We start from the raw sequence: 12,003 nt of genomic DNA on the forward strand, positions 1-12,003 counted from the left end.
CTGATCAGAGAAGGGGATTTCAGGATTCATGAACATGGAAGTGCTGGTTTTGTGGGTGATGGAAAGGCCAGAGGTGTGACCATGTATGGCTGAGGTGGTCGGAGGAACAGGTCATAGGAAGTGAGCAAACTGAGAGATGGTGAGGTGAGGTTTTTGAGGGTGTGTTCAAATCACCTCAGAATGAAGACAGGAATAGAGGAAGAGAAAAAGACTGAGAGCCAGGAACAAACCTCACTGACATGGAGGAGAGGTTCTTGAGTGATGGGGTCCTGGGGAGAACGTGGGTGGTGAATGGTAGCAAGGAGTATCCAACTCACCTCCCTTAGTGGTGAGTCTGTAGAATGAATTAAAATGTAGCTAGTTCTAGAAAGGCAGGTCAGGGAGTCTATGTCATCAGTGAGGGTCAGAAAATGGAAGAAGGGGGAAAGGGAAAGTTTTAGGATAAAAGAGAGCATTTTACCTATGAAGCAGCACATCTGATGGCATGGAACAGCCCCTCCAAAGAGCCCAGTGGAAGGGGTAGGCATCTTTAGAGAGGGACTTGGGTGGTGAAAGGTTGGGCTGAGAAGCCAAAGGGAGAAGGTATCAGCCAGTGGAGGATGAAGAATCAGGTTTGAAGGATGGTGGCCAGGGGTCTGGAATCAGCAGGATGGGGAAGGCATGTGCCTCTTGGAATTCTTTATTCCTTCCAAACTCTGTTTCAGGGCCACCTTCTCCAGAGGGAACACCCCCCTCTCCCCAGCCACTACTGCCTTCTCCCACCCCAGGGTTACCTTCTCTGGGGTCTGTCTGGTTTGCACACAGCTATCTAGGTGCATCGCCATCTGGATGTTTTGAGATGAAGAGGGCACAAGAAGGAGCTCTCAGCAACTGGACTCAATTTTTTCATAAAATATGAGGCAAAGTCCTCAGCTCTGAGGGTAGGAAAGAGGGAGCCATGGAAAGTTTTCCATATTTCCAACTCTAGCACTAGGCCAAGCACACAGTAAACACTAGATAAATGCTTATGGACTGATTAATAACCAAAGACCACAGAAAGCCAGGAGACAAAATAACAAACCCAATGATCCTTGGCTCTTCTGTAGTGATAGCAGCAGTCACTGAAACGGAGGTACCGAGTGCCAAGAATCTCACTGCTTTTATACTGTATGCAGATGATTTTAGCTCTTGTTATTTTAAAAGTAAGAATCCTTGTCCAAAGACCAACGAGTCAATGTTTTACTAGAAGAATAGAAGCATATGAATGGGGCCTACTTCCCAGGTATATTACAAGGGGGATTATTGTTCAGGCACGATGTCTCAAGGACCTATCCAGCTATTCCTCGAATGTCTTTAATTATTTACTAACTGTTACCTTTTGTTTTTATATCACCTTGATTCCCAAATATATACTGATATTCAGGAAGCCATACTTTATAATACAATTTTTAAAAGAGGGGAAAAATAGTACTTCAGCAAAACTAATGAACACATATCAGCTATGTCTAATAATATGTGCAAAATTACATTCTCATAGTCCCTCCAACTCTGTGAAGGAAAGAATGTTTTTTCTTTCAATTCATCTCTGAGGCCAGGTTTAATCATTTTAATAACATAACATTCAACTTTGTGAGGTTTTTGTTTTTTCCTATTTACATTATTATAGTTATTAGATATCATGATTTCCTGGTTCTACTGACTTCATGCTGAGTTTGTTTATATACTTTTCCCATGTTTTTCTGAATTATGCAGTTTCATTGTTCCTTAGAGTGCAGTAATATTATTTTTAAATTTATTTTTTAAATTTTAATAAACATTTTAATTTAAAATTTTGAGTTCCAAATTCTATCCCTCCTTCCTTTGTCCCTTCCCCCTCCCTGGTTTGTTCATTTCATTATACATCAGTTCATGTAATTTCAGGGTTTTTTTAAGTCATCCTGCTTGTCATTTCTTATAGAACAGTAATATTCCATAACAATCACATACCACAGTTTGTTTAGCCATTCCCAATTGATGGGCAGCCCTTTGATTTCTAATTCTGAGCCACCACAAAAAGAGCTGCTATAAATATTTTTGTACAAATACGTATTTTTCTCTTTTTGGGGATGTCTTTGGGATATGAACCTAGCAGTGGCACTGCTGGAGCAAAAGGTATGCAGAGTTCTGTAGCCCTTTGGGAATAGTTCCAAATTAGTGCAGTAATATTCTACTAAATGCATGTAGCTAAATTCACTTGGCCTCTCCCAAGCTATGGGCATTTATTTTGCTTCAACCCATCAATAAGCACTTATCAAGCACCTACTATGTGCCAAATCTTGTGCTTGGCACTGGGGATGCAAAAACAAAAATGAAACACTCCTTGCCCTCAAGGGCTAGTACGTACATAAATGGGAACATATAAAACAAATACGAGTAAATGGTGGGGGGCATAAGAGCAGATGGGGATGATCAGGTCCAAGGGTTCCATTGGAAATGTTCTTTGAATAGTTCTGAAGTGATTTTTGCCATCACCAAAATGATCCTAGAAATATGTGGGTGCACAGACTTTTGTTTTTGTCTTTCTCCTCCTTGGGGTACTCAGCAAGCAGGGGCATCTCTAGGTTGCGGTGTGTGGCCATTTTGGACATTTTCGGAGAACACAATTCCAAATGGCTTTTCAGAAGGACGGCCCCATCAGGAGTCCTGGTATGTCCATCTCTCCTCAGTCCCTCTAGCATGGCCAAGTCCTATCTTCAGTTGTCTCTGCCAATTTTCTGGGCACAAGGCCAAACCTGAGAGTTGTTTTCATGTGCATTTTTCTTATTACTGGATCTGAATCAATCTTGAAAATGGTTGTTAAGACTACAATTCTTTTGAGAAGTGTTTCTTTATATATTCTCAAAATTCAATGGATAATGTCTCTTGGTCTCATATATTTGTACTAACTTCTTTTGTATCTTAGATATCAGACCCTTAACAGAGACAATTGATGCAAAGACTTTCCCCCAATAAACATTTTATTTTATTACCCTAGTTGTTATGATTCTGCTCTAAAACTTGTTTCATTTCATGTAACTGAAATGATTTCTTTTATATTTTGTGACATCCTCTATCCCTTGTTTGGTATTAGGAAATAAAACTGAAAAAAAGAAAAAGACATCCATATAGCCACAACATTTTTAAAAATCTCATGAAATTCTGATTTCTGCCACACTCTCTAATAATGTCAATAGAATGTCCTCATTCCTCTCTCTTGTCCATAAGTTAGACTGCTGTATCTAGACAATAAGCTGATATATATCTAGGGGAGCTGGCAGTTAGTGCTTAAATTCTAGCTCTGATCTTTTGGGGAAGCATTCATAGGTGAGAAGTTTGATCCCTGGGGTTCTCTGGGACTCCACTTGGAAAGTCACCAGTGTGCCACTCTTCCAAGATTCAGAATTGTCATAAAGGCCTTTCCAGACGAGGGAGCCCCTTAAAAATTCGTCCAAAAGTCACTAAAACTGTTCCTACTTTCTTTTAAGTTGTTGATCGACAAAATGGGTATGTGATTTATACATAAAGGGTGATACTATAAACAAATTAAGAGAGCATGCAATAGTTTATCTGTCAGATTTATACACAGGGGAAGAATTTAGAACCAAAGAAAATATAGAGAGCATTACAAACAGTAAAATAGATAATTTTGATTTTTTTTTTGGTGAGGCAATTGGGGTTAAGTGACTTGCCCAGGGTCACATAGCTAGTAAGTGTCAAGTGTCTGAAGCCGAATTTGAACTCAGGTCCTCCTGACTCCAGGGCCAGTGCTCTATCCACTGCGCCACCTAGCTGCCCCTGATAATTTTGATTATATAAAATTATAAAGCATTTGCAGAAACAAAATCAACACAACCAAAATTATAAGGAAAGCAGAAAACTGGGAGAGAATTTTTACAACTATTGCTAAATAAAAGCCTCGTTTCTCAAATATATAGAGAACTGAGTCAAATTTATAAAAATACAAGTCATTCCCCAATTGATAAATGGTCAAAGGATATGAACATACAGTTTTTGGACAAAGAAATCAAAGCTATCTATAGTCACATAAAAATGTTAGAACACTATTAATTAGAGAAATGCAAATTAAAACAACACTGAGGTAGACCTCCCACCTATCAAAATGGTTAATATGACCAAAAATAAAGGGAAAATGTTGGATCTTGGAGGGGATGTGGGAAAACTGGTATGCTAATCCACTGTTAGTGGAATTGTGAACTGATCCAAACATTCTGGAGAGCAATTTGGAATTATGCTCAAAGGGCTACAAAACTGTTCATACCCTTTGCTCCAGCAATACCACTGCTAGGTTTATATCCCAAAGACATCCCTAAAAAGAGAAAAAGACTTATTTGTACAAAAATATTTATAGTAGCTCTTTTTGTGGTGGATAAGAATTGGAAATCCATGGGACGCCCATCAATTAAGGAATGGCTAAACAAGCTGCGGTATATGGTTGTAACAGAATATTATTTTGCTATAAGAAATGACAAACATGATGATTTCAGAAAAACTTGGACTTGCATGAACTGATGTATAGTGAAATTAACAGAACCAGAAGAACATTATACACAGTAACAGCAATATTGCTCAATGAAGAGCTGTGAATGATTTAACTATTCTTAGCAATGCAATGATCTAAGACAATCCCAAAGGACTAATGATAAAGCATACTATCCACTTCCAGAAAAAGAACTGATATTAGTTAAATACAGACTGAAACATGCTATATTTTACTTTTTTCTTTCATTTTTTCTTTTATTTGAGTCTTTTTATATAAAATTACTAATATGGTAATGTTTTACATAATTGCACATGTATAACCTATATGTGCTTACTGCATGAGGAGAGGGGAAGGGAGGGAGGGAAGGAGAGATAGAATTTGGAACTCAAAACTTTAAATTAAAATGTTTATTTAAAAAAAAAGTTGTTGGGGGCAGCTAGGTGGTGCAGTAGATGAAGCACCAGCCCTGGATCCAGAAGGACCTGAGTTCAAATCTGACCTCAGACACTTTACACTTACTAGCTGTGTGACCTTGGGCAAGTCACTTAACTCTCAATGCCCCCCAAAAAAACCCCCAAAAAACAAAAAACGAACAAAAAAAGTTGTTGACTGAATGCTTCTAACTTTTAACTTGTGCCCTGAAATAACTTAATGGTAAAGAGACTAATCTGATAAATCAAATAAAAACAAAAGTGCCTTTTCCACAAAAGAAAAGCTACCTAATTAACCATAGCAAGCTCACGAATGACATTCACAAACTCTGCACAGCTCCATGGGGCAAATGCAAAAATTAAGGCATTAGGTAGCATGAAACTGAAGAAGGCAGACAGCAACGCTGTCCATTAAGTTCCCCTCCATTCAATGGCATGTGCTTATCTGGTGTTGGTTCCATCCCTTTGTTATGCTGGCAAAAGCTTCAGAAATGGGAAGGAGTTTAGAGTTCATTGTGTCACTCTTTAAAGATGACAAGACTTGCTAAATGAGGCATCAAAGGTTACACCGAGGTTTTAAACCCTCATGCTTAAGAGAATGGTGATGCCATGGGCAGGGATGGAGAAGTTTGGAAGAGGGATCAGTTTGAGGTAAAGATAATGTGTTGTTTGAAACATGTTGAATTTAAGATACCTATGAAGCATGCCAAGGCAGCGAGCTAGCACAATGGATAGAGTGCTGGGCCTGAAGTCAGGAATACACATCTTCCTGAGTTCAATCTGGTCTCAGACACTTAGTAACTATGTAACCCTGGGCAAATCACTTCACCCTATTTGCCTCAGTTCCTTATCTGTAAAATGAGCCAGAGAAGGAAATGGCATACCACTCCAGGAGCTTTGCCAAGAAACCCCAAATGGCATCATGAAAGAACTTAATCACAGCAAACGGAACATGCCACTCCAAAGGCACCAAGGGTAGTTGATGATATGGCACTCGAACTCAGGAGAGCAGCTAAAGCGAGATGGACAGATCCAGTCTTTATAGAAATGATAGGGGGAGCTAGGTGGTGCAGTGGACAGAGCACCAGCCCTGCATTCAGGAGGACCTGAGTTCAAATCTGACCTCAGACGCTTGACACTTACTAGCTGTGTGACCCTGGGCAAGTCACTTAACCCCAATTGCCTCACAAAAAAAAAAGAAAAGAAAAGAAAGAAAGAAAGAAAGAAAGAAAGAAAGAAAGAGAAAGAAAGAAAGAAAGAAAGAAAGAAAGAAAGAAAGAAGGAAAGAAGGAAAGAAAGAAAGAAATGATAACTGAAGCCACAAGAGCTAATGAGGCTATTAAGTGAGAGTAAAAAGGGATAAAGGGGGCCCAGAACAGAGCCTTGGGGGTCCACCTACATGAGGAAACTTGCAAACCAGAGAGGAGACTCAGACCAACCCCAAAAGTATCTCTGTGTAGTTTGAGCTACAGGTTCATCTAGAGTTTATGAATCTAGCAAAACCAAGTGTTTGTCCTCTTGACTATGACCACTCAGAGAAATTATTGGTCATTACAATTTTCCACAGCAAAGGCCCCTATTATTTTTTTTGCTAGAATTTCAGAATGAGTTTTCTGGTAAAGTATTTCATTACTTTCAGCTTTTTAAAAGTACTAATCACTGACAATGAGAAGAGTTTAAAATAGACTTTCAGGCTCCCAGATTTTAATAGTCCTAGAAAATCTCCATTGTTAACTCCAAAGCAGCTGCACATGTCTGAAAAACCGCTCGGAGACTTGGCAGGGTTTCTAAAGTAACTTCAAGCTCAGCAAAAAGTTAAATAAATTACACTTAAAATGTTCCAAATGCTCAAGAATTCACTTGCGTAGGGGAACTTTATCCATTCAATCAAGGGTGTAATCCAGTGTAGGTTCCTAGTCTGAATTTAGGTACAGGACGTTTTTACTAGACCACATACATGGCCTGTTTAGGGTTGACCATCACAGTTCAGTTAACTAGCTCAGAGACTTTCTCTCCTTTGTTTTGCTTTGTTGTTTCCTTCCAGGGAAAGTGTAGTGTTAGATAATATAGGTCAAGGAAAAAAGGGAACAAAAACCAAACTTGCATCTATCTGCTCTGCTAAGGAGAAAGGAAATTCGAGTGACTGTAAATCCTTGACTTTTCAGCTACTGTTTGATAGCAAGTGCTGATGAACCAGAAACTAACGATGAAAGCCAGAAATCTGCGTCTAAAATTTCTGCTACAAAGAATACCATCATCAGGTACAATGTTCTCCAAAATTCAAGTACTTTAGAATCTTGAAGTGAAAGGTGGGTGTAGCTGACCTCAGAAAGTTCTTGGCCCAGGACACTGCTGAATGCCAGGGAGACACTGACACACAGTCCAATGCGATTCAAATTAGGCTTATTATATGTTCCCAGTATAGCAATGAGCCCCCAGAGAATATCTTATCCAGATGGGGCTACTTTTACCTCTTCCTGCTATGACATCACTCCCATTACCTCTTCTGGTGCTCCTTACAAGGTATCACAGAATCCCAGCACTTTAGAGGCAGAAGAGACCTGAGAGGTTACCTAACCCCACCTGACGGAGCATGCCCTCCTTCACCCCAGTGCTGTCAAACTCATATAGAAAGGGACCACTAATCTATAGAAAAGGATCCTGGCTGTATAGTGACTTAATTTTAAATGTAATATTATGTAATTTTAAATTTAATTAATTTTAACTGTAATATAAAATTAATTTAAATGCAATATTATCTATGTTTGATTATCTTTCAATTTGTTGCATTAAGTACTTTCCAAATTACATTTTAATCTGGTTTGGCTGTACTCAGGAGCACTGGGGGCCCTATGCTTGTGTCTGACATCTCTGCTCTCCAACATCCCCAAGAGACTGTCATGCAGTCTGGCCTTAATGACCTCTCAGGAAAGGGAATCAAACCTTTAACCCCTAAGGCAGCCACTGTTGGAATTCTGTTTGGAAAGTTTTTCTTTATATCCAGACTAAAGCTGTCTCTTTGAAGTTTCCACCTATTGTTCCTAGTGGCTTAAAGTAAATTAAAGTCAATCTCTCTTCCATGTAACAACCTTTCAAATGTTTCAGGATGGATAGGTGTCATCCTTTCCCCCTCCCCCAAGTATTCTGATTTTTTTGCAGGCTAAACATGACCAATTCTTTCCACTGATCCTCACATGGTATGAACTGGAGGCCCAGCACCACCGTGGTCATCATCCTCTGGATGCTCGCTCTCCAGCTTCTGTCAATGTTCTTCCTCAATGGTGACCCCAGAATGGAGTCTAAGACTCCCTGGACTTTTCCTCTGGCGGCCTTGCCTTTGATAGTGACTCTGAGTCCAGTCATTCAGTAGGTCCTAAATCTGACTAGCTGGAAACAGTCAAAGGATGTGGGATCTGGCTAGCTTTGCGTTGTCTTGTGACCCTGGGAAAGTCTCTTGTCCCTCCTCACCTGTAAGGTGATGGGGCTGGGCTGTACAGTCTCTTGGGTGGCTTTTCACAGGCTCTATAAGCGGATGTTTGTACCAACATGCCAACAGGTGTGCACTTGAGCCAAACTAAAATCACGACCCAGAATGAATAATAGACGTACAGAACCCTCACCTAGCTTCATGTGTATCTGAGCCAGGAACTCTTCTACAACACATCCAACAAGTGACCACCCAACCCAAAGTCTGAAAATCTCCAGTCAGTGAATGGGGCTCAGGAGCCACTGGCAGGCCACTCCTCTGGATGAAGACAGCTCTCGTTGGCAGGGAGTCTGTCTGACGGTGATCTGTTTTCCTCCTTGCTGCCATCTGCACAAATTCTTCCTACTTTTACCCTCTAGAGCCAAACAGAGCAAATCGAATCCTCTCACAATAAAGGCTCCTTTAAACCCTTCATGCCAACAGTGATGTCCCACGTCCCTTGGGTTTCCTCTTCTTCCACCTAAACAACCTTTTTCTGCAGACACTGTTTCTTTAATTCTCTTAACTTATTTCTAAATGATAGGATTGCCAGTCTTCCCACCATCCTGGTCATCTTCCAGTGGCAAGTTGCCTTGACCAAAGTCCTTGATAAAGGATGGCATGAGGCTCGAATATAATTGCACAGATGTGGTCTGACCCAGGCACTAGTTAGCATTGCCCCAGATAAAATAAGGCTATCCCCGGTGCTTAAACATGCCAAAAGGTATACAAAGACAGGACAAACTCCTCAGCAGTTACCTCTGGCAGGGACAGTGGTGTCATTCAGTCGTTTTTAGTCCTATCCAAATCTTTGTGACTCCATAGGAGGTTTTCTCGGCAAAGATACTGGAGTAGTCGGCCATTATCCTCCTCTAGCTCACTGTACAGATAGGGAAGCTGAGGCAAACAGTGTTAAGGGACTTGCTGGGGTCATGCGGCTACTAAGTATTTGCGACCGCATTGGAACGCCAGAAGAAAAGTCTTCCCAGCCTGGTGCTCTACCCACTGTGCCACATCCCAAACTTTCTTTGGAAACATTTCCAACAGTCATAGTTTAGTTCTGATGATGCAAGGAAAATGTTTACTCTTGGTCAGAGATTCTGTCCAAAGGGTTCATGAATAGATTTCAGGGGGTCTGTGAACTTTTTTCCACATTTTATAACTATATTTTAATATGTAATCCTATGTATTTCATTTTATGCATTTAAAAACAGTCTTCTGACAAGGGGTCCCTAGGTTTCACTAGACTGACACAAAGAAGGGTTAGGAACTCAAGTTCTCAGCCCTGGCCAGAATAACACCCAACCTGAGTCCCCTCTCAACTTCAAAAGGAGGCATGAGAGGAAAAACACCATAGACCAGAATTTCCCTGCTCCTCCTCTAGCATATGCTTATTCTTTTCTTATAATCGTATAAATAATTATATTTTAGGCAGAGTTTAGTAACTGAGTACTTACTGAAAAGCCTAATCTTCAAGGTTATGAAAATCTGAAGAGCTGCATAATATTTAATGTGAATGTCATGCCATAATAAATCCTAGCATCCAGCAAAATTAGTTCAATAAAGTACAAGGACATATGAAAAAAATTCTATTTTGGACCCAACATGAAGCTGGTTAATCACTCCCAGCTCAAACATCAGAGTGAAACAGGAAACAGGATACCCTTATATCTGAAAGAGAGCAGTTTCCCAGTATCTAGAACACTGATTAAAACATCAATTCAGGTGATTTACTATTTTTACAGGCTTTATGTCTTTCCTTTATTTGTGTTACTAAATAATGCATTGCCGGGGGGGGGGGGAGGGGGGTTCTTGCTCTTTAGATCACTATGGATAGGAACTAACTACAAACTCCATAGTAGATACTAGGATCCTGGCACCAGAATATTGTTAATGAGACAATGCAATGTCAAGATCGTTATCAATGAGCCCAGAGCCTGTGGAAAGGCTACAGCTTCAGGAAGAGGAGCTCATGTCAATGGCAGCCAAAATAAAGGCATTCTCTTTCCTGGTCTGTATGAAATAGGCAAATTGAGGTTTTGGAAAAGGCTGGGCAAGAGGTCCATTAATGTTCATTAGCTTCAAGAGGTCCGTAACAATGCTGCCATCTAGAAAATGGGGGCACAGGGAAGAAAACCTCAGTCCATCACTACAAAGAGAAAATAAATAGGCCTTTCATTTAAATATGAAGAGCTGCTAAGCATATACAGGGCCCCAGACAGGCATTAAATCTGCTTTGGCTTAAATACTAAAGCCTTTTGAAGAACCAGGAGAACATAGGCTGACTAAAATGACATAAAAATTTTGAGCAGCATTTTATAGACACAGATGCCCTGTTCTTAATTTCTACCATCCAAAGAACACATAAATCTTCTTTGAATGTAAGTGAATATTCATTTATGAAACTCTGGTCTGATATCAAATCAATATAATACTTCACTATGTTATTTTAGGGCTTCCCTGAACCTGACACTCAATTCTCTGCTGGTTACTCTACCCCTGGAGTCACTTTGCCCAACCACAAGTGGGTATGTAGCTCTAGGGACACAAATTCTTTAAAGTATCAGCCTGAGCCATGCAGAAAGGTGGCCCATGCTACTAAAAAAAATGCAGGCCAAACGTTAGTTTCCTTGGCAGAACGCCAGGCCTCTTCCTCACACGGTTTTCCCAGCAAGCCTAACCCCATGTCTGGGGTTCAGATACCAGGGCCAAGCCTGCCTCTGTTCCCTACCTCTGACCTCTTCTCCACTCTTCCAAATCAGGGCTCTTCAAGGGACTCATCATACCACAAATACATAGCATCTCATTTGAGAGTTCCTCCCCCTCTTGGGTACAGAGGATTTGCTCTCCTCTTTCTCATCCCTTTCCTCTTTTTAAAAATCCATCACTGGCTCTTTTCTAAAAGTCTACCCCACTGTTTCCCCACATCACCCAAACTAGTTTTCTTTAAAGAATATAGTGACCCTCCCACTGCCCTCCCCAGCCCCACATTGTGCTGTAACAACTGGGACTCAGTTGTAAGTGAACAAAGAACCACACAAGGTCGGAAAACCCAAACCATAGGTAAATTTTGGTCTAAAAAATTATTCCACCATCGTCCTCCACAGCACATATACTCAAGTTGTTAGGTGCATCAACATAAGGAGGGAAGAGTCTTACAGGGCATTGAAGAAGAAAGTGGCCTTGACCTTCTTGGGGGGGGGAGGGGAGAGGGACTTCCTCAGCCAAGTTCCCATGCCTCCCAATAGACCTGTGCCCTTGAAGGACACCTTCTGTCTTTGCTGACAAATGCATAAATTACAAAGATCTCAGCCACACCTCTCAGGGTCTTTCTGGAGGAAGGAGAAAAGTCTGTCCACTGGAAATGCACCACACTGTTTCTGTTGGTCAAGAAATATCTTAGCTAACAACAGCAATTAATTTACATTGATTGAATCATCATCAGTCCTGGTTCACCACAAATATTTCTTCTAAGGGGAAGCTGGGTGGCCAACTGGATAGAGTGCCAGGCCTGGAGTCAAAAAGACTTGAGTTTAGATCCAACCTCAGACACTTCCTAGCTGTATGACCCTGGGCAAGTCACTTAACCTCTGTCTGCCTCAGTTTGC

General features: G+C 40.7%; 1 protein-coding gene across 9 annotated transcripts in view; it reads right to left on the reverse strand.

Moving 5' to 3' along the window:
• Positions 1 to 12,003, reverse strand: part of CACNA1D (calcium voltage-gated channel subunit alpha1 D) — a 355,589-nt gene that overhangs the window by 137,930 nt on the left and 205,656 nt on the right. The window lies entirely within an intron of this gene.

The sequence above is a fragment of the Dromiciops gliroides genome, chromosome 1 (genome assembly GCF_019393635.1).
Source record: "Dromiciops gliroides isolate mDroGli1 chromosome 1, mDroGli1.pri, whole genome shotgun sequence".
Lineage (NCBI taxonomy): Eukaryota > Metazoa > Chordata > Mammalia > Microbiotheria > Microbiotheriidae > Dromiciops > Dromiciops gliroides.